Source organism: Toxorhynchites rutilus, chromosome 3 (assembly GCF_029784135.1).
Source record: "Toxorhynchites rutilus septentrionalis strain SRP chromosome 3, ASM2978413v1, whole genome shotgun sequence".
Taxonomy (NCBI): Eukaryota; Metazoa; Arthropoda; class Insecta; order Diptera; family Culicidae; genus Toxorhynchites; species Toxorhynchites rutilus.
This window is the reverse complement of record NC_073746.1, coordinates 198,422,067-198,430,444: the sequence shown is the minus strand read 5'-3', so window position 1 is coordinate 198,430,444 and position 8,378 is coordinate 198,422,067.

Sequence of the window (8,378 nt, the reverse complement as noted above, 5' to 3'; positions counted from 1 at the left end):
AATTAGAGAGTCATTGATGAAAATGAAAGATGAAGACGCCACCAAAGTAAACACTACTTCGTTTCTATTTTTAGAACTCCCAAGTTTGCGAAAATGGAGCACGAACAATAATTTTTTTCATGGGTGCACAGACCGTATCTCTGGATAAGTGGCCTTAGTAATCTTCGTCGAAATGTAATATTTTCTGGAATACACTTTTATTGGGTTGTCCGGGAAGTTTGTGCCATGTTCCATGAAATAGCAGAGTTATTACAAATATTACAAATATATTTCATGAGTGGAGCTGGAACCTGGTAAACCTTGATTAAGTAGAACGCTACAATGTAGGGTTCTGAGCCGTGGAGCTGCCGGCCTAGAATAGCACTTCGGGTCAAGGTCCCCGTCCCTGTCGTAGAAGGCGACTAATCGGGTGACAACGCGAGTAAGGGCGCGGTAAAGCCTATTGAGAATGCACGGGGGAAATACCGTGTACAGGAGCAGCGAGAGGAGTGCCGAGCACATCAGGATCGACGCCAGTAAGATCCTGATTACGACACACTGGTATGACATGGAAACGGATATGACATGGAAACGGACAACATGCAACACTAAAGGCTGACAGTCGTGCTATTCTGCTCCCTGAGTAAGGAAGGGTGATACCTTCTTGAAACGGCGGGTGGGGTAATAGTGCGATTGCCCCCGTCCCGGTAACAACTTGGCTAGTCTTCGGGTACGTTCGATGCTCGTCTAGGCTCAGGCACTAGGTACTAGGCATCAGATGTAACATTCCTGACTTGCGCTGATCCGGCTCTGAACACGGTCCCCATGAAGAACCGTGTCAACCCCTGCATGGCCTCACTGCTTGCATAGATAACCATGGGATCACAAAAAGGCGACTATGTACAACGAGCGGAGATAGCGGCCCGGAGTTGGGACCCAACCAAAATGGAGACAACTAACAAAACCAACGAAGAACGAAGAAACAGTATGATGGATACAGGAGACCAGGCCAACGCGTTCGCTGGTAGTAAAAAGCTGCTGCGATCGCCAATACTGAAACAAGTGGTAACACCAGGTCCTAGTGGCAGTAATGGAGGAATACCCGAGACCCAGCAAAGTCGAGGGATCAATCCCCTGTTCCTGCCAAAGTCCAGCGGTAGTTTAACCCAGGAAGGAGGGTTGACTGGAGAAAGTATACTGAACACGATCATGATAAGGGTCAAAGAACTAGACACATTCGTGCAGGACAAACCCAACGTGCATAAAGAGATCAAGACCAGGGTGTCGGGTTTAAGATCTCTCTTGGGACGAGCTATGAAGGAGCACGATGGACTCGTCGAAAGGACGAAAACTGCCGAGAAAACACTCGCAGAAGCGTTGCAAAAAGCTGTAGCTGGACAGGTGACGCCAAAGATTCCTCGAAACCGTTCGGAAAAAAGAAAAAAAGATTCACCAGCAGAAGAAGAAATGCTCAAAAAACGCAAGGACGACCACGACAACGACGATCAAGGCGATAGTGCCGCCCAGGGCGACAGCGAAGAGCTGGGTGACAGCGACGACCAGAGCGGCACCGATAGCAAAAGAAACGACTGGAGCACGGTCACGAGAAGAAACAAGAAAAAATTAGTGAACGAGCAAAAAGAGAGGGAGAGAAAAGAGAAAACGGTGAAAAAAAAGAAGAAAGAGGATGAAAAGAAACAGGGGCCAAATGACAAGAAGCCTAATCCTCGGCGGGCGAGAGGCAAAGGCGATGCACTCATCGTCGAAGCCAAGGGCGACGTATCATATGCTGACCTCTTCAAAAAAATGCGAGAGGACCCTGGCCTCAAGAAACTGGAGAAGAGCGTGATGAAGTCTAGGCGCACCCAGAATGGCGAAATGCTGTTCGAGCTGAAGAGAGACCCAGAAATCAGGAGCTCTGCATTTAAGGATCTTGTCGAAAGGGCTCTCGGTGATGGAGCGAACGTAAGGGCCTTATCCTCCGAGTCATCGATTGAATGCAGGAACCTCAGTCTGTTCACTACCGAGATGGACCTGCGTCAGAAGTTGGAGGAGGAAAACATCGTGGGCAAAGTTCCGATGAAAATCCGATTAAGAAATGCGTAACGCGGGACGCAGACCGCAACGATTCGTCTCCCAACGGACGCAGCGAACAAGTTGCTGAAGTTAGAGAGTATAAGCGTCTGCTGGGCTGTGGGTCGTTTTAGAATCGTTCCGCCTGTTCCAAAGCAATTGGAGCGATGTTTCAAGTGTTTAAACTTCGGCCATCTGGCGAAAGGCCGCTTGGGGCCAGATAGATCCAAACTGTGCAGGAAATGCGGAATAGAGGGACACTTTGCCAGCGACTGCAAGGGAAAGCCAAGGTGTATGCTCTGCGAGGACAGTAATGACCATACGACGGGAGGCTTTAATTGCCCTGTGTACAAACAGGCGAGGGCAAGCGAACAGTGATGGAGATAATCCAAATAAATCTCAACCATTGTGACACCGCACAGCAACTGTTGTGGCAGTCAACGACAGAAACAAAATGTGATGTCGCAATTATCGCGGAGCCGTATCGCATTCCCCCCGGTAACGGTAATAGGGTGACGGATAAAGTGGGAATGGCCGCCATCCAGGTCATGGGCCGATATCCCATTCAGGAGGTAGTCTCGAGGACTCGCGAGGGTTTCGTGATCACAAAGATCAACGGAATTTTCATCTGCAGTTGCTACGCACCTCCCAGATGGACGATGGACCAGTTCCACTATATGCTGGATGTCCTCACCGAGGAGCTCGCCGAACGAAAACCAGCCGTTATAGGAGGGGATTTCAATGCTTGGGCAGTAGATTGGGGAAGTAGATGCACCAACGCGAGAGGGACTTGCTTACTAGAAGCCCTAGCCAAGCTGGATGTTACCCTGTGCAACGAGGGTACCACTAGTACCTTCCGTCGAGATGGCCGAGAGTCCATCATCGACTTGACTTTCTGCAGTCCGTAGTTAATGACAAAAATGAGATGGAGGGTATGCGAAGGATACACACACAGTGATCATCAAGCCATTCGTTATACCATTGGCCAACGACACTCCGTGGCAGTACGGATAACTAGGACATGCCCACGCAGGTGGAAGACAAAAATCTTTGACAAGGATCTTTCCATCAAAGCACTACGCGTGGAGAGTGGCGTCTTGAACATGAATGCGGATGAACTGACGGAAACGCAAGCCAAAGCATGCGATATAACAATGCCAAGAAAAAGGGAACCCTCCAGCCTACTGGTGGAGTGAGACACTTGGCGTGCTTCGGGCCAACTGCCTCAACGCCAGAAGACGTTTCCAACGGTCAAGCATAGACACCAGAGAAGAGCGGAGAGTGGAATTTAGAGAGGCTAGATCCACTCTTAAACGGGCGATTAAGCGGAGCAAATCTAATTGCTTCAGGGAGTTATGACGTGGACGTCAATCCATGGGGCAATGCTTACCGAGTGGTGATGGCGAAGCTCAGGGGCCCAACGACACCTTCCGAAATGTGTCCCGAAAAATTAAAAACTATCGTGGAAGGGTTATTTCCGCAGCACGACCCAACCTGGCCACCCATGCCATATGGAGAGGATGAGGATAACATCGAACGCAGAGAGGTGACGAACGACGAGCTAGTTGCAGCTATGAAACGCCTCAAAACGAAGAAAGCGCCTGGCCCAGATGGAATCCCCAACGTAGCATTAAAAGCGGCAGTCCTAGCATTCCCTGATATGTTCAGGACAGCAATGCAGAAGTGTCTAGACGAATGCTACTTTCCGGATCGATGGAAGGTACAAAAGCTAGTACTACTGCCAAAACCAGGAAAGACGCCGGGTGATCCAGCATCGTATAGACCCATATGCCTGTTGGACACTCCGGGGTAACTTTTGGAGAGAATCATCCTCAATAGGCTGACGGAATGCACGGAGGGAGTTCGTGGACTGTCCGATAGTCAATTCGGATTTCGGAAAGGGAGATCCACGGTAGATGCCATTCGCATAGTGGTCGAAAGAGCAAACAGAGCATCCAAACAGAAGCTCAGAGGAAATCGATACTGCGCAGTGATAACGATCGACGTTAAGAACGCGTTCAATAGTGCCAGCTGGGAGGCCATCGCGACTGCGCTCCACACGATGAGAGTCCCTGAATACCTGTGTAGAATACTGAGAAGCTACTTCGAGAACCGTGTGCTGGTGTACGAGACAAACACGGGCCAGGCGCAGATTAAAACTACGGCTGGAGTTCCGCAGGGCTCTATCCTGGGTCCATCGCTCTGGAACAGCATGTACGATGGCGTACTAAAACTGAATCTGCCCAGAGGTGTGGAGATCATTGGCTTCGCGGATGACATTGTTATTCTCGTGACCGGAGAATCCTTGGAACGGGTCGAAATGCTCGCGACCGAATTGATAGACATGATCGGAAGGTGGATGCAAAGTGTGAAACTGCAGATAGCCCACCACAAGACGGAAATGTTGATTGTCAGCAACCGCAGGGCGGTGCAACGTGCAGAAATCACCATCGGAGAGCACTTGATAACTTCGAAGCGAGATTTGAAATACCTGGGGGTGCAGATCGATGATCGACTGAACTTCAACAGTCACGTCGACTACGCCTGTAAAAAAGCAACGAAGACAATCAATGCACTGACACGAGGAGGCTGAATAGTACGTACCGGCTCATGGCGATGCGAGTCGCGAGTGCGTACAGAACCATATCAACAGAAGCGGTCTGCGTCATAGCCAGGTTGGTCCCTATCAACATCATCTTGGCGGAGGACAGCGAGTGCTATATGAGGAGGGGAACCAGAGGAATCCGGAAGCTAATGAGGGCAGAGTCGATGGCTAGGTGGCAGCAAGAGTTGAGTGCGGCTCAAAACGGCAGATGGACGCACAGGCTCATACCGACACTAATGAGCTGGGTAAACAGGAAACATGGAGAGGTGAATTTTCACCTAACGCAGTTTCTGTCTGGGCATGGCTGCTTCAGGCAGTATCTGCACCGGTTTGGACATGCAAGATCGCCTCTTTGTCCGGAGTGTGGAGATGTGGAGGAAACACCGGAACACGTCGTATTTGTATGTCCAAGATTCACCACAAGGCGCGAGGGGCTGCCTACCCTTCATGCTGGGAACATGGTAGAGGAAATGTGTCGTGACGAGGGCACCTGGAACGCAGTGAACAGTGCAATCGTCCACATCATGTCCGAGCTACAGCGGAAGTGGAGGGCCGACCAGCGTGCGGATAACGCCTGACTATAAAAGATGAACCACAGTGAGATCTGAAGCTCCGGAGTACCCCACGAGAGCGGCCGTGACGGCGTGCGCGTTATGTTAGAGGGCACTACCTAATCGACGCTCCGCTGGGAAGAGAAATCCTGCGAGGGTGACTGTTACGGGGCGCGTGTTACGTTGGAGGGCGCTTCCTAATCGGTTCACGTCTCGACAGGTGAGAAACCCCGCGAGGGTGGCTGTGACGGGTTGCACGTCAAGTTGGAGGGCAATTCCTAATCGGTACACGTCTCGACGGGTAAGCGGAATCTGGCAAGAAGGATTGACAAATTGCTGGCAATGCCTCATGGTGGATTGTAAAGAAGAATACTGCAAGGACTTCGACGAAGCGAGCGCCTAGGAAGGCGTCACCAAATCGGTGTGTGCCTCACGAGAGTTGCTGTGACGGAGTGCGCGTTATGTTGGAGGGCACTACCTAATCGGCGCTCCGTTGGGAAGCGAAATCCTGCGAGGGTGGCTGTGACGGGGCGCGCGTCAAGTTGGAGGGCGCTTCCTAATCGGTGCACGTCTCGACAGGTAAACGGATACTGTCGCGAAGAACAGAAAAATGCCTGCCTGTCAACGCCTTATCGTGGCCTGGATGGAGGAACACTGCGAACATTTCGAAGGAGCGAGCATCATGGAGGAAGCCATCGACAAACTGGTGCAAACCCCACGAGAGTAGCTGTGACGGAGTGAGCGTCATGTTGGAGGGCACTACCTAATCGGCGCTCCGTTGGGAAGAGAAATCCTGCGAGAGTGACTGTGATGGGGCGCGCGTTAAGTTGGAGGGCGCTTCCTAATCGGTGCACGTCTCGACGGGTAAATGGATGCCTGTAAAATGGTCATAAGCGCAGTGGAGAGCAACGAATGGTGAATAAGAATATAGAGAAAAAGGGAAGGATCAACGCTAGCTTGCGTTGAAAACTCGTGAAGTGCATGAGCACAGCCGCCCCCTGAAGTAGTCGCTTAGATGTGGTCCCGGGGGGAATGAGGCTACGAGTAGAGGGCTTGGTTTTGACGTAGGACTACGTCTTTCATTTCTATACCGGGGTGTAAAACCAAACTTTCGAGAACGAAAGCGTTACGCCGGAGACCGAGATTTTGAGCGTTAATAGCTCTTAAACAACTGAACGAAATGGTATGATAAACACTTCATTTGAAAGATAAAATGTCTACGCGTCATATACTTGTTACTTTTTCATCCAAAAACTTGTTTCAATAGTCTTAAAATTGCTTTCAAAACAGGCTATTGAAATCAAAAATCGGTATATAAGCGAGCGCCGCTCGTAAACCCACTCAGTTATGATTGAACAGCGATTGGAGCATGTTGTCGCTGTTGTTGTGAAGCTAATTTCGTTTATCATGAAAGCGCTGATGAACGGTGTCACCAAGAGCCTGTTTGTGCACCTAAGGCCAAACGGGAATCCATCAGGAGGAGAGTGATGCCACGGTTCCGCTTGAAACATCGGAGCAGCCACCACACACACACACACATACACGCGCGGAATTCTCGTTGCTATCATCGTTGCTGAAAAATAATCTGCCAGTTCACCTGGGAATTGAAAAATACATTCATGCGAAATAGTTTATTTTAATGTTTTCTATCCATATAACACTACAACCAAATACATTTGGTTTTGTTATTTTTCAATCAATCGCAATTAACAGGAAAGCTTCTGAATATTTTTTCCCCATTTTCCCCCATGGTGGATTGTAAAGAAGAATACTGCAAGGACTTCGACGAAGCGAGCGCCTAGGAAGGCGTCACCAAATCGGTGTGTGCCTCACGAGAGTTGCTGTGACGGAGTGCGCGTTATGTTGGAGGGCACTACCTAATCGGCGCTCCGTTGGGAAGCGAAATCCTGCGAGGGTGGCTGTGACGGGGCGCGCGTCAAGTTGGAGGGCGCTTCCTAATCGGTGCACGTCTCGACAGGTAAACGGATACTGTCGCGAAGAACAGAAAAATGCCTGCCTGTCAACGCCTTATCGTGGCCTGGATGGAGGAACACTGCGAACATTTCGAAGGAGCGAGCATCATGGAGGAAGCCATCGACAAACTGGTGCAAACCCCACGAGAGTAGCTGTGACGGAGTGAGCGTCATGTTGGAGGGCACTACCTAATCGGCGCTCCGTTGGGAAGAGAAATCCTGCGAGGGTGACTGTGACGGGGCGCGCGTTAAGTTGGAGGGCGCTTCCTAATCGGTGCACGTCTCGACGGGTAAATGGATGCCTGTAAAATGGTCATAAGCGCAGTGGAGAGCAACGAATGGTGAATAAGGATATAGAGAAAAAGGGAAGGATCAACGCTAGCTTGCGTTGAAAACTCGTGAAGTGCATGAGCACAGCCGCCCCCTGAAGTAGTCGCCTAGATGTGGTCCCGGGGGGAATGAGGCTACGAGTAGAGGGCTTGGTTTTGACGTAGGACTACGTCTTTCATTTCTATACCGGGGTGTAAAACCAAACTTTCGAGAACGAAAGCGTTACGCCGGAGACCGAGATTTTGAGCGTTAATAGCTCTTAAACAACTGAACGAAATGGTATGATAAACACTTCATTTGAAAGATAAAATGTCTACGCGTCATATACTTGTTACTTTTTCATCCAAAAACTTGTTTCAATAGTCTTAAAATTGCTTTCAAAACAGGCTATTGAAATCAAAAATCGGTATATAAGCGAGCGCCGCTCGTAAACCCACTCAGTTATGATTGAACAGCGATTGGAGCATGTTGTCGCTGTTGTTGTGAAGCTAATTTCGTTTATCATGAAAGCGCTGATGAACGGTGTCACCAAGAGCCTGTTTGTGCACCTAAGGCCAAAAGGGAATCCATCAGGAGGAGATGCCACGGTTCCGCTTGAAACATCGGAGCAGCCACCACACACACACACATACACGCGCGGAATTCTCGTTGCTATCATCGTTGCTGAAAAATAATCTGCCAGTTCACCTGGGAATTGAAAAATACATTCATGCGAAATAGTTTATTTTAATGTTTTCTATCCATATAACACTACAACCAAATACATTTGGTTTTGTTATTTTTCAATCAATCGCAATTAACAGGAAAGCTTCTGAATATTTTTTTCCCCATCAGTGGAAATTTTCATATCCAATATTGGATGCATAA